Raw genomic sequence first — 25839 nt, 5'->3', positions numbered from 1 at the left:
AACCAGGGTGATTTGTGTCTAATATCCTCCAGCTCCTTTAAAGCTGTACTGAAACAAAATCCAAATCTAAGCAAAAGCAATTTAATTTGGTGCTGCTATTTCAGAAGATCTTATATTGTTTTCTGATTGTCTCATTGGATAGTAATTTGTCTTCCTGGTAACTCCTTAACAACAGATTCCCTATGACTTTTAAAAAATCATATACTAAGTTCAATACTAAGTAATTAATTTATTATTTTATCCTTCTTCTATCACAAGCCAGTAATAATAGTACTTTCCTGAATAAAAGGTGACAGGCCTCCATCCTCAAGTATAATAGGAGAAATTAGCAGAACTCATTTAAAATCAGCTTGGATCATGATAAAGGGCCGCAGCAGAGGCACCCAATGGACTGGGTTTCTGAGTAGGGAGATCCAGCATGGGAATCAAGGAAACTTGATGTAGGCCTTGATCAATGGCAAGAATTTCAATAAGGGATTATAGAAGACATCATCCAGGAAAAATAGATCAAAGACAATGTGCTGAAAATAACAGAACTTGTCTTGGTAACAAGTCCATCTCTGTGGTTGAAACAGAGAACAGCTAAAGGATAAGAGCATGAGATGTTAGACCTGGGTTTTCACAAACCCTGTACAATGAATTAAGGGATTTTATTTGTTGTCTTTATTTGATACCTTTGAAAACTTGTGGATGTCTAAATATTTTTGAGCTGGCACTTGATGTAAAAAGAGTCACAAATGAAGAAAAGCAATCTGATATGGTGTAAAACATGGAGACCAGTAAGAGAGTGACTGCAGGAGTCCTAGTTATTCAAATGAAGACTCAACTCTACTTTATAATAAGACAAAAGGAAAGAGGGCACTGAATGCAATAGATATTTTTGAGATAGAAACTCCAGAGCCTGCCAACTGGTGCGTTGTAGAAGTTGAGAGAAATGGAGGAGTTGAAGATAAAGCTGAGATTTTAAATTAACGTGACTGGGAGAAAGACAGTGCTATTCACAGAAGTATGGAAAACCTAGGGAAATTGGTAGACTGTAGGTGGAGAAGATGTAATCATTTTTAAATATTGCATTATAGAATGTATAGCTATAAAGAGCATCATGATAATGCCCAATCCCTTTGTTTCATGTAGAAGAAAATCCAGTGGGAGTAAGTAACTTGCCTGTGATCACTCAGTAAGTTAGTGAAATAGCCAGTTCCAGAAATCTGATGCCCTAGTTTCCCTGAACAGTGTTTCATTCATAAGATGGGCTGTCTTCTGATGAATTTATAGAAGTAGAATAATTGTGTGGTGCTGTGCAGTGATCAGTTGGAAATACAGATGTGGCACTTTGGTAAAAGATCGAGGACAATGATTTGGGAAGCATCGAAATGAAAATAACATTTGAAGGTGCAAAAACAAATAGGGTAGCCGAAATGGATGTAATTCATTTAAGTCAAATGTGACAGATGACAGTGGGGACTAAGAAGAAGTCTCCACTGCATTTCACATTTAGAAGGCCATTGGGATGAGAGAGACAGAGAGAGAGAGACAGAGACAGAGGCAGTGCAGAGTGAGGGGCTGGTGCAGAAGTGGAAACAAAATGTAAAATTATTTTTCTGGAAGCTGGCAGTAAAAGGAGAAAGATAGAATATCGTTGAAGCAGGGCCTAAAGAAAAGCTTTCAGGTTGTTGTTGGATAGGAGAAAAATAAATGCACATGTAGGTAGAAGCAATGAGAGCCATGGAGAGCAAGAGGGTAAAGATGTAAATCAGTGAAGATAGAACTGAAATTGGTGAGGTCCTGAAAGAAACTAGAGGAGACAGAGGAGCAGGAGGACACTGAAGCAGATGGTTAAAAGCGGAAATAGAGAAGCCTCCACAGCACAAAGTGGTGAAGTGGATGGAATTCAAATTGACCTTTATCTCATCAGTGAGGTAGAAAGTTGGGTTCTTGGTTAAAAGTTAAAGGATAGAAGTGGGAATGGGAATTTGTGAATAGTGGAAATGTCTTGACATAATGACCGTGGAGAATCAGTAGAGAGATGTAAACCCAGATTGAGGGCCTTGCTGAGGGTAGAGTAGTGCATTTGTGGTAGACCTAATCAATCTAGTTTTCATGCTGTTCAACTATGGAAGCAGAAGAGAAAATATGAACAATGGGAGTTTTCCAGGAATTCTCAGGTGGTGGTAAGTACCGGTTTTTTGTTGTTGTTGTTGTTGTTGTTGTTTTTAAATTACTGTTGATGGAATTAATGTTAGGTAAAGAGTCAAGCAGACTGGGCAAATGTCTGCTTGCCATTTGCTGAATGAAGGAGTTAAGTCGAGGGCCAAGGTCAGGTTCCCAAGGGTGCTTTTATGCCAGGCTTTAGCTGTATGTTGCACACGTTTTTTTTTTTTATCCTTGTGATAATAGGAAAAATTAGATAAATCATAAACTTATGAGGTAAACATTACTACCCAAAATTTACAGATAGAGATCCTCAAACTAAGATTGAGTGAACTGTGTACAAAAAGACCCACAGCAGTAAAGGGCAGAACTTTTCCAAACCCTGCCTTGCCGTTGCCTCCAGTAGCCAGGAAGGAAATGCAAAATTGGGCAGATAAGGTAGCTGAGGTCAGATGAGGAATTTCAGAAATAGAGATGGAACGCTTCCTAGTGATAAGCTCCAAAGTGAAGCAGTGGTGACAGAGGAAGAATCAAAATGCTGGTTATAGATGTCAAGGTGCAAGGAATTAGAGAGTTCATGGATTTTTTTCCGGAAACTTATTATTGAAGTATCATATGCAGAGAGAAAAGTGCACGAATCAAAAGTGTAGAAATCAGTGATTTTTAATAAAATGAACATACCTATGTAACCACTACCCAGACCAAAAGAACAGATAACTGCCAATTCCATAGAAGGCCCCTGGAAGTCCCTCCTAGTCACTAAACCCCGAAGGTAATTACCATCTTGACATCTTGGCTTAATATCAAAGATTAGTGTTTGTCTCTTTGGAGCTTTGTATTAATGGAATCTTACTATTTAATGTACTTTTTAACATCTGGGCATTTTTTGCTCCACATTTGTACTTATGAGATTCATTCCTGTTGTTTCATGCTGCAGTTGTTCCAGTAGATTTAACCACTAATATAACCATGCAAATAGTTACCACCTTTTCTAATGAGAAAAGAGTCCCATTATGTGAGGCCCATAAACAAAAGATTATTTACATTTTTATGCATTTTTGTTGGATAGAAAGTGTAGGCAACTTGACAGATACATTTCTGACATATACAGAGCTATGCTAACATTGCATTTAGATATAATTACTAGAAAATTATAAGAAAATTCTGCATGTTCTACTCTATAGTACTACAAACAGCCTTGTAATTAGAAAAAAGAAGGTTCAAAATTTAGTGCAATTTACATATACATTGTCGATTCAGGAAAGAGGCTAGGATTCAATGAATGCACTGACATTTTGAAACAAACAAACAAAAAATCCTGTGTCATTATGAGTGTTTGGAACTTCAGGATTCACCAAACTATTCTTAGTTGTTTGGAAATGATGTACACTTAGTCCTGGAAGAAGATTTAAGGAAACACCACCTGCTTTTCGGTAGTACGTTTCTGGGAAGGCTCTATGTTAACCATTCTGCAATACAAATATAAATAACTAGATACACTTTAAGACACAGACGTAATGGTCTAAAAAATCATGCTCCAGAGCAGTTGGAAATGCAGACATGTACATGATTAATATCGTGAATGGGTTTATAAAATCTCCAAGTTGCTCAACCTCCCCTTAGACTCAGTTTCTACTTCTATAAAGTAGAGAGAATGCTCCATCTAGCTCCCTGGGCTTCTATGCGAATCAGATGACGTGGTATGTAAGACAGCACTTTCCAAATTGTAAGTCAAGAATATGGTATGATTCTTACTTGCTGTAAATCCTTTTCAGTTGCTCATTGCAACTGAAGGGGGAATACCCAGATGTGAAGGGGGGATACCCAGATTCATAGCACCATAGATTGCGGCAAAGTTTAGCCAGTTGATGAATAAGTTTGCCTTTGGAATCAGACAGTCTTGGATGGGAGTACAGGCTGTGCCACTCACTATTGGCTGTGTAACTGGAGGCAAGTTATTAATCTCCTAGAGCCATAGGTTTCATTTCTAGAATGGACATCATAGCACTTGTTAGACTTACCTAGAGGAATAGGTAATTGTAAGCAATGCACCCCTCATGGCACCTTGTGCTCAGAATTATACCAATAAATAGTGTTCGTTACCATAATTCTATTATGATAATGGCAATAATAATAGTATGATGGCTTCAAGCAGCCACTTAGTGCTGTTGATGTACAAGGCAAACATTGACTTCCTGGGGTTGTACCTGCCGGGCTCTCCCACTGTTTTGTTACCTCATTACATTATTTAAGGGAATTTTTCCAGGCTAATGATAGCAGGCTTGGAACCTTGGTAGATTACATCCTGTGGCCTCTGGGCACCTACATAATTCAGGTGTCAAGGGAGCCTCATGTGGGAGGGCCTCTGATAGAGGAACTACTCTCCTCCTCTCTGTTCCCAGATTCTCAGGTAAGCCCTGTGCCTTTCTGTAATTTCTTGATGAGTTTTAGAATAATGGAACATTGGAGCAGAAAGAGACCTCTAGACATCATCTGGTACGACACCCACATTTCACAGCAGAAGAACTAGGGCTCATAGAGGCTAAGGGGCTTTCTTTTAGAGTGAGCTGGTGATAAAGGTGGGACTAGAACTCAAATCTCCCCATACCCAGTTCAGAACACTTTCTTCTCTTCCACACTGCCCTCAGGAGTGGCTTCACCTCCGCTCTCTCCATGCAAATGGAGGATTATTATCTGCTTTAGATTTGGACTTGAATCTTATTCTCCATGGTATCCTTTGGGCAATGCTTTGCACATAATAGTTACTCTGAAAAAAAGTATCTTTGAGTGGAATTCAATTTCTAGGATACCCTCTTCTCATATTCAATTTTTAGAGCAGAAACCAACCTTAAAGATCATCTTTAAATGATCAAGTTCCTTTCTCTGTGCTGCACATGTCCTACTTCCTAGGAACATTCTCCTCTAGTTGTCCTGGGCAGTCAAGCCGTCTTTCCATTGCTCTCACACTGCCCCCACTGTACAGCTACGTGCTAATGCTTATGTCGAGATAGCACAGTATAGTGGCTAAGAGTATAAGAACTGGAGTCAAGAGAGAATGAGGTTCCGGGCTGACACTTACTAGATCTTTAATGACTCTAAACCTGTTTTCTTACCTGTAAAATGGGGAAGGTAATGCCTACTTTGTAAGGTGTTAAACATTAATAGTATGTAAAATCTTTAGTATAGTGCCTAGCCCATATTGAGTGCTCGATAAATGTATTAATATTAGGTTGCATCACAATTTATACATTGATATGTCTGTCTGCCCCGTTGAACTGTTATCTTCGGGTATAGAACCTTGCCTTAGTTAATTTTATATCCATGGGATCTTGAACGGTGTTGTCTGGTGCAGAATAAATAGTCAAGATTTTTAGGAGAGGGAGAAAGAGAAGGAAGGAAAGAAGGGAGGACCAGTTATGCAGTGCAGCTGAGCTCCAACCTAAAAAATTAAAGACCTGGGTTCAAGCTTCAGCTTTTCCAACTACTGGCTGTGGAGTTCTAGCCAGTTACTCAATGTCTGTGAAACACATTCTCTTTATCAGCAAAACAGGTTTGCTAATACTGACATCATAGCATTGCTATGAGGATAATTTGAGACAATGTGAGACTGTTTGCATATTGAAATGTACTTTACAGATTTATACAAATCATCATTGTTATGAGAAGACATGCCTTCACTGTCTCCCTTATTTTACCAGATAATCAGCCACATTGCAGTGACTCCATCTATGGAGCAGAAAGCACCCCGTTTGGTGCTGTGAGGAGGCCTTTGCTTTCAATATGTTTACTATGCAGAAGGGAGGTTAGAATCCACAACCTCCACTCACAGCCATGGCAGGTAGCTTGAGAGAACTTCTGGCTGGGAGCCTTTGACCTCCACTGACCTACCTCTCCAAGTGCCCAGCAGCAGCAGTCTCTGAAGTGACCCCTAATATGGCATGCAGATGCCAGGCCTGCTCAAGTTCACCTTTGGAATGCTGTCTCCTTTGTCAAATGTCACCAGCATCATTTTCTCATTTCCCTCATGACACACATTTTAAAGCATGGGGAATAAGCAGTACTCCCCATGATGTAAATGGTACAGTGGCACAGAGTGGAGACAGAGGGTGACCTAATGCCAGTGGAATAGAAAGTCAGGGCTGATTCCTGACCGCCACTTCCCCACTGTGAGCACCGCGTATAGGGATCTGCTCTGAGACCTTTATCTTTACCTTCATGCAGAGCTTCTCCTTCCTTAGGTATAAATCCCCAAATGTATAGGTCTGGGAACCTGTAGAGAAACACAGATAAAGAGAAATTCACCTCAGTGCCTCTTATTCTTCATCAGGGATCTATAAAGCTTTTTCAATAGTAAAAGCAGCTCCTTTTAAACACTCCCTGAAAGTGTTACCTGATTTCCTCACATCTAAATCCACATTTCTTTTTTTTTTTTTTTGACATGGAGTCTTGCTCTGTCGCCCAGGCTGGAGTGCAGTGGCGCAATCTCGGCTCACTGCAAGCTCCGCCTCCTGGGTTCACGCCATTCTCCTGCCTCAGCCTCTCCGAGTAGCTGGGACTACAGGCGCCCGCCACCACGCCTGGCTAATTTTTTTGTATTTTTAGTAGAGACGGGGTTTCACCGTGGTCTTGATCTCCTGACTTCGTGATCCGCCCGCCTCGGCCTCCCAAAGTGCTGGGATTACAAGCGTGAGCCACCGCGCCCGGCCATCACATTTCTTTAACCTACTCTTTTCACCTAAATGAGGGCTTTAAGTGGATGTTGAGCCTCCATTCCTAATTATGGAGGCTTGAGTTTCTCCAGAATGTTTAGAAGGTTTGGCTCACGTGGGTGTTGGTATTAGTTTCCTATTACTGCAATAAATATTACACAAACTTAGTGGCTAAAAACAACACAAACCAAAGTTTTGGCAAGGCTGTGTTTCTTTCTAGAGACTCTAAGGGAACATCCATTTTCCTGTCTCTTCTAGCTTCTAGAGGTTGCATGCATTCCTTGGCTCCTGGCCCCCTTTCATTTTCAAAGGGAGCAATAGCTGGTCAGACCTTTCTCACCTTCCATCACTGTGACACTAAATCTTCTGCTTCCCTCTTCAGCATTAAGAACACTTTCAATTACATTGGGCCCAACTGGATAAGCCAGAATAATCTCCTTATTTTCAGGTTACCTCATTAGCAAACTTAACTCCATCTGCTACCTTTTGCCATAGAACAGCACATGTTTACAGGTTGCAGGGATTAGGATGCAGACATCTTTAGGAGAGTGATTTCAGGATCTCAAAATTTCTCTATAGCAAGATCAACAAACTATAGCCCATGGGCCAGCCACGTTTTTGCAAATAAAGTGTTATTGGAACACAACCATTTGTTTATGTATGATCTGTGATGGCCTTCATGCTGAAATGGCAGAGTTGTTTGCAACAGAGACCGTATGGCCCACAAATCTAAATAATTTATTGTCTGGCTCTTTTGAAAAAGTTTACCTCTGCTCTGTAGTACTTTCTATGTCTTTGGTTCTGACTGTAACTCTTTAGAACATCACTGACAACCTTGTGGATAACTGCTTCATGTTTTAATTACAACCCCAACCCCACTTTTTAAATTCTAGCAGTGTTCTGCCTGCCTCTCCAGTGGTTCCTCCTCTATCATCAATTACAATAAAATTACTTATCCCTTGTGGTAACTCCAAGCACCATAGAGTGTTAAGTCTCTTTACTTTTTCCCTCTGCTTAAAATGCACATATCTTCTTTCTCTATCTCTTGACCAGGCGAGCTCCTATTTATCCTTTAAAACCGTGCCAATGCATAACTTCCTCCAGGAAGCCTTCTTTAACATGCCCATCCATGGAGAAGTACTTTACTCTGAAATTACTTCTAGAATTCTAGAATAGAATTACTTCTACTCTCAAAACAGTCTTGCTGGACTGTAAGTGCCTCAGTGGCAGTGACTGAGTGATTTACCCTTCTTGCACCTTGTTGGAGAAACTGGTTCTTTCCATTTTGTGGAGGGAATGGCTCTTTTCTTGAAGATTCACTTCCCTTCTGGCCTCAGTCTCATCATGTGTGAACCAAGGAGTTGGATTAAATACAGCCAGTCTCTAAGGCCCCTTTCAGATTCAATAATCCTTCCCATCCTGGAAGATTTGGCCTGGTTCCTTACAGATGCTGAGGAGAAATCTCCTGCATTAAGCTTGTGCCCCGCAGAGTTGGAAATCATCCAAAACATTCATCACTCATAGCTTTGCTTTGACTGTGTGGCCACTGGGAACTGAGGAAATGGGGGTAGAGTGACTGGAAGAGAGCAAGGAGTTGCTGAGATAATTTGGGGGAGACCTCTTGTAAGTATTTGTCCCTGACCTTTCTTCAGGAACCAATGAGAAGGCAGCACAGTGGCCTGGAGAGTTGTAATCCTTCGCAGCAATCCATGCCTGGGGCTCCTCCACTTGTTATGGGTGTACCCTAAATCCTTGTAACCATGTGGGAGTCAAGACAAACTCAGTGTGGTCCAAATTAACATGTCTCCCCCTCCTCCCCTAACTCCCTCACATGTATCAGTGTTTCTGCTCTTGTGTCCCACTATAAGGCTTTTTGAGAATTTTGGACACAATTGTCACCCTTTGTGATGATTTTGGAAACTCCTCTCTCCAGTCCTCCATATCCCATCCCTTAAACATATATTTTTTCCTTCCAAACACTGCTTAGAACTTAGCTCTTCTCTGTCATCCTATTGCTACCATCTCTTCTAGCCTACATAGGTAATCCTAACAGTAGAATCTTCCCCAGGTTCCCAACTCTAGCTACTTCCACTGAGAGCCATCTTACATCCTCCTGCCAGCTTTGTAGTTGCACATTCCCTCTCCCCTCATGCCTCACCCCTATTCAAGAACCTACAATAGCTCCGTGCTATTCCTGCATCAAATCCAAACTTCTTGGTCTCATTTCATAATCTGGCTCCACGGTTTTTTGTTTTGTTTTGTTTGGAGATGGAATCTCCCTCTTTTGCCCAGCCTGGAGTACAGTGGTGTGATCTCGGCTCACTGCAACCTCTGCCTCCCAGGTTCAAGTGATTCTCCTACCTCAGTCTACTGAGTAGCTGGGATTACAGGCACCCACCACTATGCCTGGCTAATTTTTGTATTTTTAGTAGAGACGGGGTTTCACCATGTTAGCCAGGCTGGTTTCGAGCTCCTGACCTCAGGTGATCTGCCCGTCTTGGCCTTCCAAAGTGCTGGGATTGCAGGCTTGAGCCACCGTGCCCAACTTCCACTGTTTTTTCATCACTCTGTTCAGTGCGACCTATCTTGTCTCTACTTCACATTTCATTTTGGCCGCCATGACATTCCGCCTACGGTTACCATTGCCTGGCTTGTAATTCAGTTTAATTCAGTGCATTTTCACAAACACTTATGAAGTACCTGCTCTGTCCAAAGCACAAGCACACCTTTGCTGCTCCCAGTCCTTCTCTGATGATCCAACTGCAGTCCATGGTTTGCCCTTGCTGTTTTCACTTTCTGTCTATGCACTTCTCCCCTCCTGGACACACATTCCTTGAGAGCAATGACAACTGTGTCTTTCACTCTCGTTCCTACTGGGACCTACTGTTAAGTCCAGGCTCCCAGGCCACCTTTACCCATACATCATTCTCTTCCCACTTGTTCTGTCATCTATAAATTAATGATAACAAATCTATCTCACAAGGTTGTTTTGAGTATTAGGGATATTTTGTTCAGGGTTGACTCTCAATTGATGGTTGCAATGATTAGCATTATTTTTATATCCATTCCCTTAGGGTCCTTCAGTTTTTGTTGCACAAGCTCTTAAGCATTTGGAGTTAGAGAAAGTAAAATATATTTTATTACTATTAAACATAGAAGTTATTTCTGTTGCTGAGTCTTAATTGGAAAATGCCACACTCAACCCCACAAATTACTGTAGGTTAATGCATCTAATTTCACCTGTTCATGAGGCAAATATTTATTTTATTTATTTTTTATTTTTTTGGAGACAGAGTCTCACTCTGTCACCCAGGCTAAGTCTCACTCTCACCCAGGCTGGAGTGCAGTGGCACAATCTTGGCTCACTGCAGCCTCAACCTCCAGGATTCAAGTGATTCTCCTGCCTCAGCCTCCTGAGTAGCTGGATTACAGGCACACGCCACCACGCCGGGCTAATTTTTGTATTCCTTTTTTTTTTTTTTAATAGAGACGGGATTTCACCATGTTGGTCAGACTGGTCTCGAATTCCTGACCTCATGATCTGCCTGCCTCGGCCTCACAAAGTGAAGGCAAGTATTTATTAAATGCTTGCTGTTTATCAAGCACTGTTCAGTCCTTACCATTAGCAACTTCAGTGGCCTTCTTTTTTTTTGTAGGTGAGTCATGCCCTCTTCCTCATCTCAGACCCAGCCCTCCCTACCTAAGAGGAAGTGTAGTATGGGAACTGTGCAATTCAAAGTTTTCACTGAGGGCTTGGTTCTGAGCCTTGGCCACGTAAACCTCACTCACTCTCCACCCTCCTGGGTTCTTCTGAGGCTGTGTCTGCTGGGTGCCAGCTAGAGCCTTCTGTCTGCTGGCTGCCTAGCCTATTCAGTTTCAGAAAAATAATTTCTAATCCAAACTACAACTATTTGAAATCTAGTCAGAATGTAGCAGTAATTCATTCATTCAATAAGTTCAATCAGTGAGTAAATTCAATTTAGTAAATGATTGCTAAATTAAAGCAATCGCCCAGCAAGGCTGATTCAACAATCTCAAAATGTCTGCTGTATATTTCTGCAACGAACTTTGTAGTATAATCTCTTCATTAAAAGATTAATATTCCCTTGTTTACTACTATTTCAAATAATACAAATTCACATAATCCAAGGAAATCTCCCTAACTAGATAACATGATATTATATGATAAATGCCAGAAGAACCAGCAAAACAAAAAACAAAAACATCAAACCTTCACCAATGAGAAAACAACTTTTAAAAATTACCTTAGGCATCTATAATCTAGATTATCCCAGTTTTAAGACTTTTCAGAATCTGTGTCTAGTTGTTATATGTGTGAAGCTGGCAACAAGAGGCCAAAATGTCAGAAGTGACATGCAAAACATTTACAGTCCTGTCTGTATGTGTGTGTTCAGGGGGAGATTGATTTAAGCCAATATTTTCTACCTAGCCTGCACATTTATGTTGGCAGGATTTCACTGGTAAATATTGGTCTAAACCAAACACTGAAATCTTTAATCACATTTAAACAGACATTGCATTATACTGTGTTAGACACTGCATTAGAAAGGAACCAACAGGGAAAGAGTAAGCACAGCTGATAGCTACAATCTTTCAAGGGTAAAAAGGAAAAATCAGAATTCAGTAAAATTCTTCAGAGGGAGAAATGCCAAGAAAACCATAGCTGAAATACAAAATTTTGTTTTTTTAAAGTCTGGAGCTGAGTTCAGTTAAGTGACGTAGTTTACAAACCAGGGGAAATTAGGGCAGGAACGGAAGTACTGCTAAATTAGGAGAAATCGGCCAAAGGAAAGTGAGCTAGCTGTGACATACACAGTGTTGGCTTCTTTCTCTCATTCTCAAACAATTCTTGTTTGCTACTGTGTGGAGTTGGGTTGCCATGAAACCTGAGGCATAATTTTATATTTCACTGGAAGTTCTGAATCTGTCACATAAAGCAACTGTTTGTCTACCCACAGAGGCTGCAAAAATCATAACTGTTAATCTTTCCTAACACACACAGAAAACCCCAACCCAAAAAGAGTTGCTTGGCTTTCTTTGTTCAGTGTCTTCATTCACATCCAGGAGTTCTTACTGAATCATCCAGAACCCCGTAAATCACCTCAAGAGCCTGTGAGTCTCCTACTAAAGTGTTCCTTCCTCCATCCCTCACCACCTCTGCTGCACCAAACCGCACCCCGCACACTTCAGACACAGCCCTAGACTGCTTAGATGCTTACTAAGAAAGTCTTTAGGAGGAATGGCTGTTTTATCTCTGAAATCTATGCTTATCCCTTCTTAATTAAACTGTCAGGCCCCACATTTTGGTGTAGATGATAAGATTTGAGAGAAGCAGGGATCCTGTTGAGATGAATGGTCAGTCCCACTGAAGGGTGCCTCAGAGGAAAACTTTTTTTTTTTAATTTCTTTTCTTTATTATTACTTTTTTAAGTCAGGCCTAGTGCAGTGCCTCACACCTGTAATCCCAACACTGTGCGAGGCCAAGGTGGCAGGCTCACTTGAGCCCAGGAGTTCGAGACCGGCCTGAGCAACACAGCAAGACCCTCATCTCTACAGAAAATTAAAAAATCAGCCAGGCATGGCGGTAAGCACCTGTAGTCCCAGCTACTTTAGAGGCTGATGTAGGAGGATCACTTGGCCTAGGCGTTCGAGGCTGCAGTGAGCCGTGATCACGCCATTGTGCTCCAGCCTGGGTGACAGAGTGAGATCCAGTCTCTAATAAAATAAAATAAAATAAAATAAAATAAAATAAAATAAAATAAAATAAAATAAAATAATTTATCAGCTCTTAGGCAAGTTGAGGAGGTGGGACTCCCAGGAAAAAAAAGTTGAAAGACTCAGCGTGGTTATTGCCAAACCTGGCTGAGGATGGAAATCACCTGAAGCAATTCTAAAAAGAACAAATTCCCAGAACTCAGTCTGCCAAGACTGCTTTATACATCTGGGGTTTAGCCTGGGAATCACCCCCAGGAGATTCAGATGCACCTCTTCTATAGACTGGTATAGTGATGAATATCAACTTTGAATTCAGGCTAGATTAGAAACCACGATCTAATATATACTTAGTGTTGTAACTTTGGGCGGATTATGTAACTTCTCTGAGCCTCAGTTTACTCATCTATAAAACAGGGATAATAACTATTTACTGGGGTTGTGGCAAAGATTAATTAAATAATATACATAGTCTCTCACATACTGCCTGACTTATGGTGGGTCAAAAATAAAGTTAAGCCAATCCAAATGTCTCCTTGAGACTCACCCAACTGAGATAGCCCCCAAGGCATTCCTGATCACACTGGAGGCAAACTGCCTCAGTCTGAATCCACTAAGTCTGTGACTCTGGAAAGTTACTGAATATTAGCAAAAAATCATTATTTTTACTACCACCTCTTTTAAGACAAGCAATTATGGTGGAATGAATGCTGGCCTTTGAGTGTTCACGTCCTGGCTATAGACTTATGACCTAGAATAGTGCTTCCCAATAGAAGTATAATAAACACCCTACAGGTAATTTAAAATTTTCTAGTAAACACATAAAAAGAAACAGGTGTAATTAATTTTATTAACATATTTTACTTAATATATGCAAAATAGTTAACATGTAATCAAATATATGCATTTATTGAGCAACTTACATCATTTTTTTCACACAAAGACTTTGAAATTCAGCATGTATGTTACACTTACAGCACATCTCACCACAGACCAGCCACATTTTAAGTACTCAGTAGCCACATGTGACTAGTAGCTACCATATTGCACGGTGTAGACATTCTAGATTCTAAAGCAAGTCCCGTCACCTGCATGAGCCTCAATAATCTCATTTGTAAAAATGGAGATAATTTTAATGGCTTTGTTTGCAGAAGAAAATCAGTAAACTTGAAAGTGCATGTCAACTGGTAAAGACTGTATATAGCAGGTTTTCTGCTCTTTACAACACTTGGACTACCAAATACAATGCGATTTTCATAAAGTGATGGATCCAAGGTCATGTGTGATCTGAGACATCACCCAGGATAGCATCAGGCAGAGACACTTTCCTCTGGGCAGATGAAAGAGATTTTAGCTAGTAATGTTTCAAGAGGTTGGAAATTTCCTAGTCCTCTTCCCCTCCTCACCCACCACCTTCACTCTCAACAGCAAACACATTTGCTTCTACTCTTCACTGACTCTTGAAATTCCTTTGACCACTTTCATTCTACAAATAAAGATAAAATTGAGGGATAAATAACTCTCGTGTTCCTTCTGATAACATCTTAATTTGAGGCCTCCTTACTTCTTTATTTTATTTATTTTTATTTATTTATTTTTATTTATTTATTTTTTTGAGACAGAGTCTTGCTCTGTCGCCCAGGCTGGAGTGCAGTGGTGCAATCTCGGCTCACTGCAAGCTCCGCCTCCCGGGTTCACGCCATTCTCCTGCCTCAGCCTCTCCGGGTAGCTGGGACTACAGGCACCCACCACCAGGCCCGGCTAATTTTTTTGTATTTTTAGTAGAGACAGGGTTTCACCGTGGTCTCGATCTCCTGACCTCCTAATCCGCCTGCCTCGGCCTTCCAAAGTGCTGGGATTACAAGCATGAGCCACCGCGCCCGGCTACTTCTTAAGTTCCTATCTTTTTCTACAAATGATATTCTCTGATGTTAATAATTTACCAAGTGCTTATTTTCTGCACTCTTGTAATTTTTATAAAATTGTGCTATCAGAGCAATAGCTCGTCTTCTTAAAGATTGTATTGTATATATCAAGAGCACTGAACTTGGAGTCAGAAAGCCTAGATTCAAGTTTCCAGGTTCTACATTTTCTAGTTATGGGATTCGAGGTGAAGCCTGTAATGACCAGAAGACATGGAAATTCCCTGAGCTTCATCAGGCTTTTCCTCTATAAAATAAAGACAATAATACCTCTCTCGCAAGATAGATGAGGATTAAAAGAGATAATGCATAAGAAAGTGGTCTATAACTGCAAAGAATTAGACAACTATAAAATGGTATTTAGGGATTTATAAGCCATTTTGTGCATGCTATTCTTCCATTGAGCAGTTTTCAATGGTTCCTTATTGCCTGCCAAATAAAGTCAGATTCCTTAATCTAACATTGAAAACCTCTCCAAAATTTGGCCCTGACCACACTACTTTTGCAAGTTTATCCTACTCAACCCACTTACTCAAATCAAATGTTCTAACCAACTAGAACTCTCATATTTGTCCTCCCCAAACAACACTGAATGGTGTGACCTATTTCTAATTTGGTATCTTTCTTCATGCTGTCCATTGCCTTACCTCATTTTCCAACCTCTCAAACTTCCACCCATTCTTCTTTACCTGGCCTCCAAATCTCTCATGATCCCTTTTTCCCTCATGTCCTTGAACTCTATCTCTGCAGCCTCTGAACTTTGCTTGTGTCTTTCTTACGACAGCTATAAAAACCTACGTGGGACTCTAGTAACTCTTGGTGCACAGAGACTTGCAATAAGATGCCTGAATGTGGGTACTCAGTGAGAGTTAAATAACCAAATCTGCAAGTGATTTTGCAGAAGCACTATTGAGAGGCAAAATGTTTCCCGTATAAAAATTAGCCAGTCTAGAAATCTAATCAACACATGAATGCAAAAGAAAGATAGACCTGATTAGCTGTGGTAACACTGAATAAATCAGTAAAAAGAAGGTGATTTGTTTGGAGACTAGCAAAAAAAGAACAAAGGACAAGTATTGGACATTGTGTCTTTGATACTGTTCAGTGGCAAAGGCCCCTTTCTTTTTGGTAATGCATAGCCCATCTGTTGATATGTTGGCCATGTCTACATTTCAGCCAATATTTTCTGAGCTTCTACTAGGTAATAGATGCTTGATGCACAAAAGACTAGCTCAAAAAGATAGGTTCTCTACTCTCAAGAAGGTTAGAATCTAATAGATGAGAAAAACCAAGAGAAATATTTGTAATGAAATATGGTCATTTGGAAATAGAAGTTTGCATATGGTATTGTGAGATCTTAGAGGAAGGAGGTTTAATCCAACCTCAGAATATTTAGAAAACTTTGTAGAGGAGATGACACTAGGCTGCGTCCTAAAAGATAAGGAAGAGCTAGCCAGGTGAGCAAAGTTGGGAAAGGCATTTTAGGCAGATAGAAATGCTTGAGCAGAAACAACTATTATACAATCTATCTCAGCAAGGGAGCTGAGTATATCAGGCTTGAGGAACGGAGCCATTTAAACCATCCAACTGATTCTCCTGCTCTGATTTCATGCCTACCAAGCCATCTTATGATTAGAATTTGGCCTCCCACATAGGGAAACGTGATTACCAGAAGACATAAAAAGCTTTTTATAAATTATTGTTCTCTATTAATTCACTGGACTCTGATTTGCCATTGGGCTCTTGTGAGTTGAATGAGTATAAACTGAATGAACTCAAAACACACTAACAAAATTACATTTCTGGACCTGAAAGGCTGAAGTGACTTGAATTTTGGTCATCAACCAAATTCCACCACCTTAGAGGCCATGTGATTTTAACTTATGAATGTTTCAAATCCATTTACCTCTCTTCATCTCCATTGCTATTACATGGTTGTAGCTATCATCATCTCCAGCATAGACTACTGTAATAAAGAAATCATAATGCCATCTTAATCCATTCTTGCTGCTATAACAAAATATCTGAGATTAGGTAATATTCAAAGAGGAGACATTTGTTTCTCACAGTTCTGGAAGCTGGGAAGTACAAGATCAAGGCATTGGCAGGTTCAGTGTCTGAGGAGAACTGCACTCTCTGCTTCAAGATGGCCCCTTGTTTGTGTGAAGGACCTCTTCAAGTAGAACTACAAATGACTGCTTAAAGAAATAAAAGAGGACACAAACAAATGGAAGAACACTCTATGCTCATGGATAGGAAGAATCAATATTGTGAACATGGCCATACTGCCCAAGGTAATTTATAGATTCAGTGCTATCCCCATCAAGCTACCACTGACTTTCTTCACAGAATTAGAAAAAACTACTTTAAAGCTCATATGGAACCAAAAAAGAGCCCGCATGGCCAAGACAATCCTAAGCCAAAAGAACAAAGCTGGAGGCATCACGCTACCTGACTTCAAACTATACTACAAGGCTACAGTAACCAAAACAGCATGGTACTGGTACTAAAACACAGATATAGACCACTGGAATAGAACAGAGGCCTCAGAAATAACACCGCATATCTACAACCATCTGATCTTTGACAAAAACAAGCAATGGGGAAATGATTCCCTATTTAATAAATGGTGCTGGAAAAACTGGCTAGCCATAAGTAGGAAGCTGAAACTGGATCCCTTCCTTATACCGTATACAAAAATTAACTCAATATGGATTAAAGACTTAAATGTAAGATCTAACACCATAAAAACCCTAGAAGAAAACCTAGGCATTCAGGGCATAGGCATGGGCAAAGACTTCATGACTAAAACACAAAAAGCAATGGCAACAAAAGCCAAAATAGACAAATGGGATCTAATTAAACTAAAGAGTTTCTGCACAGCAAAAGAAACTATCATCAGAGTGAACAGGCAACCTACAGAATGGGAGAAAATCTGCACTCTACCCATCTGACAAAGGGCTAATATCCAGAATCTACAAAGAACTTAAACAAATTTACAAGAAAAAAACAACCCCATCAAAAAGTGGGCAAAGGATATGAACAGACATTTCTCAAAAGAAGACATTTATGCAGCCAACAGACATATGAAAAAATGCTCATCATCCCTGGTCATCAGAGAATGCAAATCAAAACCACAATGAGATACCATCTCACACCAGTTAGAATGGCGATCATTAAAAATCAGGAAACGACACATGCTGGAGAGGATGTGGAGAAATAGGAACGCAAAAAATTCCTGGTTTCAACCCAGGAATTTTGCGGGACACATTTAGATCATAACAAATGCTACCAACAACTAGGATAGATACTTAACTAGGTTACTAGGTAATGTTTTATGTGTTTTGGTATAGTTTACCTCATTTAATCTTTATAACTACCCCACAAGATAGGCTTACCCCCACTTCAGAGATGAGGAAATTAAAGCTTAGAGAAATTGAGTAACTCACTCAAGTTAATACTGCTAATAAATGGCAAAGCTGGATATCAAACTCGTGTATGTCTTCCTGTAGATATGGGGCTCTTGAATAGTATTTAGCTAACCTCATATTTCTAGTCTCTAGATTTCATTCTTGCCTTCAAGTTCGTTCTCCAAATTGCAGCCAGAGGGATCTTTTTAAAATGCAAATTTGGCTGGGCCACTCCTTTGATAGAGCTCCACCAAGTTTTCCAATTGCTTCCAGAATAAAATACAAGATCTTTGCATGGCCTTCCATGGCTGTATATAACTTGATCTAGCTTCTCCTATCAGTCTTTCCCTCTCTGCATTCCTGAGCATACTCTGATGTTCCCCTTGCCTGGAATACTTTCCTCTCCCTTGACACTTAATTCTTATTCCTCAAAATCTCATAACTTTCCAAGGCAGGCCTTCCTTCACATCCCACTTTTCAGATTTTGGGTCCCTGGTTATCCCTATTATAAATGTTTATAGCATTCTACACTTTTTAGTATCTCTGTTTCAAGTTGTACTAAGTTTTTGATAATTATTTTTTTATTCCTCTTAGGATATAGGCTTCAAGTAAGCAAAACCTAATGTTCACCACTATACTCTTAGAGTTTCATGATGTGCCTACAACATAATAGGCACTCAAAAATTTTACTCACTAAATATTTATCGTGTCATATTCAATAAATAATAGCCAACATTCATCTGGTACTTGTAATGTACCATGCACTGTTCTAAGCACTTTACATTTGTTTATTTGTTAACCAAATGCTACAGCCCATTAAAATAGATACTATTATTATTCTCATTACACAGATGAGGAGACTGGGGCACAGAGAAGTAACAACTTATGTAACAAAGCTTTATAACAGTAAGTGGTGGTACTGGAATATGAACCAAGGCAGTCTAGCTCCAGAGACTAAGCTTTTTAATCACTGATCTATATCCTTCATAAATCTTTTGTCAATATATTTACTTCATTAGAAAAATAATCGGACAGCAGCTTGCCTCTATCCCTATCACTTTCTTGTGTCATTGGTCTTCAGTACCAACACAGGTAGATAATTAAGTTCTTTGAACATCCCTTCACATTGGTGGTACATGTTTTAGCTGGATGAGAACAGATTCTCGTTAGCATGTAAATGCCAAAGGCAGAGTTTTGGAGACCAGGTTTTTGTAAGGGTAAGGACATTAAAAGAGTGGGAGGTAGACCAAAAGGAAGCAGTGCTATGAGGCTGGCACATCAAAGACATAGTTTTGCCTTGTCTAAGCCTATCTCTATAAAAGAAAGAGAAACTTAGACCATTTATTTATAACAGGCCCCGTGGCTTAGCAAAATAATTATGGAATTTAGAATCAATATGTCAATCAATATAATTTTTTTTTTTTTTTTTTTTTTTGAGACGGAGTCTCGCTCTGTCACCCAGGCTGGAGTACAGTGGCGCAATCTCGGCTCACTGCAAGCTCCGCCTCCCGGGTTCACGCCATTCTCCTGCCTCAGCCTCTCCGAGTAGCTGGGACTACAGGCGCCCGCCACTACGCCCGGCTAATTTTTTTGTATTCTTAGTAGAGACGAGGTTTCACTGTAGTCTCGATCTCCTGACCTCGTGATCCGCCCGCCTCGGCCTCCCAAAGTGCTGGGATTACAAGCGTGAGCCACCGCGCCCGGCATTCAATATAATTAAAATGTCTCCTTCGTTCTCCCTCCCTTTCCCATCTTCTGCTCTCAATCTCTCTGTCCTTCTTCTTTGCATCCCTCCATCCCAGCCCCATCGTATCACTTTGAGCAAATTGTTAAATGCATCCAAGCTTCAATTTTCTCACATTCATAATGGAAAATGTATGTCATAATGATAATAATTTCTCTCTTGGGGTTATTTTTTTAAGGAAAAAAATGAGATATGCAAGTGAAAGTGCTTGGTAAACTGCCAAGTTATATATACAAGAGCCAGTTGTGATTAGAATTTTTGTTTTACTTGTAGTCTTAGAGGAATTTGCTAAAGAGATTGGCATCAAAATGACCTACTTTTCACTGTTATTTCCCTTAAGGGCAGTGAACCTCTTCTTTTGTGAATCCACCGAGAGTGAAATCCCTGTCGTATGCAATTGCAAAGTTCCATATTTATAAAGACATGCTAACAAAGTCCTGCCTAAAGAAAGGCTATATAGGGCTTGCAAACTTTGGTCTTGGAAGAATTGCATTGCAGTGTATACATGTTCTCCTGTTCTTATGATTTGTTCCATAGATATTTTACCCAAGGTTAAAATAACATGCCCTCTTGAAATGTTGCACTCTAACCTGAGTGTGCTTCATTTACCAAATATTATATATTTGGACATAATAACTCATGATGAAGAAAAATTATTCCTAACTCTAAGGGAAAAAATCACAACCAAGATTGCCAAATAAATAGATAAATAGGCCAGTAGCCTCAACCTAACACCTTTGCATAAAGAGATGCCAATTCCCATATGTATGAAACTATTTTACATTTTATCAAGTACTTATTGCACTATGGGAAGGAACCGAAGAATGGAGTAAGTATGCTAACTTAAAGGCATGTAGAGCCATAGGAGCAACCCAAACATGAGACATCTACAGGTCTAGAAGCTTGTGAATGAAGCTAAAAGTAAAGCTGAATATAAAGAATCCAATTAATACACATTTCTCATTTACAAAGATCAGAAGATTATGGGAGGAAGCTGAGAAGGCGCCTAGCTTCACAGACTTACTATTTATAGAAGGAAAAGGGATTTCCAACATAATCATTCAGTGCAGTGGACAATACCACTCCTGAAGTGTATTGTGCATTGCTGTAATTCAGCACCCACCCAGCAGCAGGCTTGGCACGTAGTAGATGCTCAGTGTACTTTTGCTGAAGGAATGAACAAACAGCTTCCTTACACAATTCTCCACGTCTGAAAGGCCACTGACCTGGTATGTCAGTTAGAATTTTGTGAAAAAACAATCCATCAGGTCAGCTCTATATTGTAGAAGTGGAAACCAGCAATCTCTAACTTAAGACAAATGTCAAGAATGCATTTTTCTGAAGTCCTACAGCAGGAAGGACTCTGTAGGATTTCATGGCCAACCTTACACATGCTTCCTTTCCCAGGGCCAAAGCAAAATTCTGTCAATGACCCAGCTGTCAAATACATGTCAATATATCATCAGGAAAGTGACCCAGGACCAGAGAAGTGGTGGGAAGGAGGGGAGAAGTTCCTGACACGTGCCAGATGCTGTACCAAAGGCTTGGTGTATGCTGATTCACTTAATTCTCACAGCTAGTTTAAACTATCTTCCTGTTTTACAGGTGAGGAAATGGAAGCACAGTGGGCTACTTTTCTTGTCTAAGGGCACACTGCTATTAAATGGCACAGTTACGATTTATAAACAGCTGGGGCAGACTCTAATGTGTTCCACTGAATTTCGAGTTGGTAGGAGCATCCTGGTCTATGTCACATTAAAACCAACATTTGTTGTTGTCTTTTAGCTATGTGAGATTTACTCAAACTCTGTTGATACCCATTGTTATAGCTAAACAAAAGGAAAGGAAATGTTGTTTTAGAAATTCTGCTCTTGTTTTTTTAAACTGGGCTTCCCTTAGATGGGACTATCTGTTGAAAGCCTACATGGACAACCAGAAAGACAGCAAAGTGCACAAATCACAAGTGTAGAAATCAGTGAGTTCTTATCAAGTGAACATACCTATGTAACCAGTTCCCAGACCAAGAAATAGATCATTGCCAATCCTATAGAAAGCCCTTCAAGTCCCTCCTGGTCACTAAGCCCACATGGTAGCCAATATCTTGACTTCTATTACTATAGACTAGTTTTTGCCTCTTTGGAACTTTATGGAATTTGACCCATACTACTTTTTCATATACTTTTTAATATTTGGTTTCCTTTGTTCCACATTTATGTTTATGATATTCATTCCTGTTGCTGCATGTGGCAATTGGTCCAATTGATTTAGCCACTAGAATAACTTTGCAAATAGTTACCACCTTCTCTAATAGAAAGGGAGTCCAATTATGTGAGGCCCATAAAGGTTATGTACAGCTCTTTTCTGTGTGCTTTCTGTGGATAGAAAGTGTGGGTGACTTGACAGATAAGTTTCTGATATATAGAGATATGTTGGAATATCATTTAGATATAATTTGTAGGAAATTTATATTTGGGTAATATTGTGATGCTTTCAATTGCTAATCATGTGTAATTGGGGGCAGAGCACTTTTTCCTCTCAGCCTCAGTTTTCTCAAGTGTATTACAAGCCATGAGACTTAAGGTTTCAAAGTTAAATAATGCTAGATACATAAAGGGCCCCTGTGCCTACTTTTCCAAGAGATCAGTGTAGTCATAAGATTACACTTCCCTGCACGGATTGCAGGGCCAGCTTTTAGGGCACCTGAGGTCTTTTACCAGTGGGGCCACTGATTTCATAACTGCTAAAATGTGTCCCCATGTTTTCTAACTATGAGCAACTAGCTATTTGTGGCCAGGCAGAGGTTTCTAATTACCCTTTCCTGTCACTCTTCTCTGGATCTCTCCCTCTTCCCAACAGGACTCTGCTAACTCACATGCTCATTTCTACTAGATTTGCATTTAAAAAGCTGGGGAAATTGGTCTATGAACCTAAGTATTAGATGAGCTGAAAAATTATTGAAACAGAAAAAAAATGAAAAGATCATTGACTGAAAATAAGAATGTTGCTCAGCAGTTTGTACAATGTGATCCTATTTATGTTATATACATATGTATGTTTACATAGACAAACACATACATGACATGCACAAAGGAGTCAACAATGGTGATCTCTGACTGCTAAAAATGTGAGATTTTTTATCATTTGAATTTTTGGCTTCTCTGCAATTTTCTGTTTTTCTAAATGTGCCTATATCCCATCTGTAACAATAAATGAGATATTTGCAAAATATATATAGTACTAAAAGGTTTACAGTCCATTTTTATGTTTATTCTCTGATTCTACCTTTCCCATGAGAATAGGATATTTTTCTTATCCTCATTTTAGAGATAAATAAATTTAGTCTTCGAGAACATAGGTAATTTCCCCAAGGTTACCCACTGAAGCAAGATGCAGGACAAGAACCACACCAGGTCTTCTGAGTAAATATTGCACAGCTTCCCTGTGCATTAGGTAGATCAGAAAAGGGAAGTGGAGACTTGAGAAATGACAACATTTAGGAAAGCAGTTATGCAATTTTAAATGGAAGAGATCCGAGGGTAAGATGAAACTTTAAATGCAGCATTTTCAGGAATACGTGCATCTTTCAGTGCTAAACTGAATCCTCTGTTTCATAGACCAAGATATAGTCTTGCTAGGAATCTGGAGGGAACTATTTGCTCTAATAATTTAACCTCTGATTTCTTAGTTTATGCCTTAAGGTAAATAAGATAATCATCCTATTTCCGTATCTATCACACAAAGATGTTGCAAGGATTAATGAAGAGTGTGCTGGGAGCTCCTTTCAGAAAAGAGCTATTTGAATGCCATATATCACTAGCAGATTAATATTATTTACTAAATTTCTCTTCCTCTTTCTCAGAGTCAAATGCAATACCCAGCAGACTTATAGAAGGAAGAAAATCTTTCTTTGCCACTCTTGTTGGAGTGAAAGAGGGAAAGAAGAGAGGAAGAGAAGGGAGGTTGGTTCTCCCTACTTCTTCCCTCTGGAAGTTTTTGAAAACAAAGTTCAACTGCATGACCATACACGGTCCCATGACCTACTCTTACTGCCTCTGAGATTTGCTTCTGTGGTGTTAAACATTGTTTCTTTTCAGGGCAATCTTATGTAAGACAGGAACAGAGCCAGTTTCATGGGTATGTAACCTGTTGGGTTGCACAGGGCCCTATGCTCAGAAGGGCTCCATATTTGCCATCTTAAAACTTGTAATAATACTATCTTTGAACTTGTGTTTTGTAAGTGACGTCTGATGGGGCAATGGAGTATGTGCCAGTGGCTTGGAGCCTTGGCTCATGCACTTTCTCACTTCCTGTCACCTGCCTGTCTCCCTGGACAAGATCCTAACCATCCTCTCCTCTGCTCGCTGGTGCCCTAGGAATCTTCCAGCTTCCTTTTTCCCACCTGGGCTTGTGACCAGTGCTGCCCCCCATCCCCAGTCAGGGTATAGGCACAGGGAGGGTCTGAGTTAGCCACATGTGCTTTGTAGCCTCAGGTGGGACATGGTAGCAGCTGTCTCTGCCCTGGGCTGGCATGGCTGTGGTAGACAGAGGCCAGGTCTTGATGGGGATGAGCCTCTTGTCCACCCCTGTTTCAGGTACCCAGCATGCCCCTGCTAAGAGGTGGTAGTACCCTTAGCAGTATGCTAGGACCCAAGGGGTTGTCTGCTGTGGATAGGGGCTTGGGGACCATGAGAAGGGAGAAATACCTAATTCGACTTCCCCAGCTCTTGTGCCTGGTGGGGGCACAGCTCGTCAGTCTGGCAGCTCTCAGGAAGGAGTAGCCAGCTGCTGGTGAGCTATGCGTGTGCCCTTAGTCATAAGAGGCAGGGCCTTCAGGTTGCTGTGAGTGTCTGCACTCACCTCAAGGTATCCCAGTGCCTGAAATAATACCATATTTAAACACACCAAACCATTAATTGTGACAAGTGTACCATAATAATGTAAGACATTAACAGTGGGGAAATTAGAATGTGGGATATGTGGGAAGCCCCTGTGCTATCTTTGCAATTTTTCTGTCAGTCCGAAAGTATTTTAAAATAAAAAGTATATGAAGAAAAAAACACTGACAAGTTGAAAGAGAGAATGCAGAAGAAAGGAAAAAATTTTATATTTTAGTATCTTTTATAGCAATTTTACTGCTTTTTGAACAAGGGGCCCTGCACTTTCATTTTGTACTGGGCCTTTCAAATTATGCAGCTGATTCTTACTGTAAAATCCCTTATTGAATATGCAATTCAGCTATCTCTCTTTCTTTTCTTCCTTACACTCTTTCCTTACCCTTCAATGCCAGGCCTTAGGATTTCTCCGATTGACATTAGTAATCCTCCTATGCATCTATCACCTACTAAAAACTGGCTACCATCCTAGGCACTTCATATACTTTATCTTATTTAATCCCTTTATAACTTTATGAGATAAATGTTTTATCCTTCTTCTACAGATGTACGAAATTGAGGTCTAGGACCACGCAGTAAGTGGTAGAAGAGAAAGTCAATATTCATGATTCTCACTCCAAATCTGGTGCTTTTTTTCACAGTGCTACAGATGGACCATTGAGCCTTCAGGTGCCCAGGTATTTGTAGGATGCTTAGGCAATTTGGGTTCCATTCCTCCAATTATTTACTGAGTATCTCCTAGGTGCTAAAACTACAAAGTTATATCAGGGATGCCAGTCCTGAGCTGCTCTGGTCATTTTCTTTGATTGCATTCATAGGTAGCAGGTGTTTGATATCCCCCTATTTAGTACACTCTAACCTCTGTGCCCCTGGCTTAGTTACCATGATAGGAAGACTGTAAAGTGGACACAAAGTCTTGACTGTGGATTAAGAATTTGGAAAGTGATGCTCTAGCGTAACTAACATTGCTTCAAAATGTATTAATTTTTGCCTAAACATTTTGATGGCTGATCTGAAGAAGAGAGGGCAATGGAGCAAGGTCTCTTCATATCCATTACCTGTTCACCCACATCTCACGTTGTACCAACTCTAGAAGTACCTGAGTGCTTGTTCCATGCAGTAGACAATGAATGAGCTCACTGGTGTATCTTTGAAGAGTCCTTCTCTTTTTTAGTACTTCTGCGGGTATAATTACTGTATGTACTTCCTTGGTCAAGCTTGAGTAGAAATCAGATCTCTTTTTTCCTCTGCATGAAGGAGAAATGTGATGTATCATCT

The 25839-nt window shown here is 40.1% G+C and overlaps 1 protein-coding gene and 1 long non-coding RNA gene across 4 annotated transcripts in view; one reads left to right on the top strand and one right to left on the bottom strand.

The window, feature by feature from the left end:
- LOC134731892 (uncharacterized) overlaps positions 1–24740 on the bottom strand; it is a 45335-nt gene extending 20595 nt beyond the window's left edge. The window contains exons 1-2 of the long non-coding RNA XR_010114587.1: positions 24373–24740; positions 6363–6421 (exon numbers count right to left, since the gene is read on the bottom strand). This is a non-coding gene — a long non-coding RNA (uncharacterized lncRNA). The remainder of the gene's footprint in view (positions 1–6362; positions 6422–24372) is intronic.
- Positions 1–25839, top strand: part of PDE4B (phosphodiesterase 4B) — a 591358-nt gene that overhangs the window by 518398 nt on the left and 47121 nt on the right. The gene's annotated exons all lie outside the window — the stretch shown is intronic.

Source organism: Symphalangus syndactylus, chromosome 19 (genome assembly GCF_028878055.3).
Source record: "Symphalangus syndactylus isolate Jambi chromosome 19, NHGRI_mSymSyn1-v2.1_pri, whole genome shotgun sequence".
Classification (NCBI taxonomy): Eukaryota; Metazoa; Chordata; class Mammalia; order Primates; family Hylobatidae; genus Symphalangus; species Symphalangus syndactylus.
This window is presented reverse-complemented; position numbering and strand designations above follow the sequence as displayed.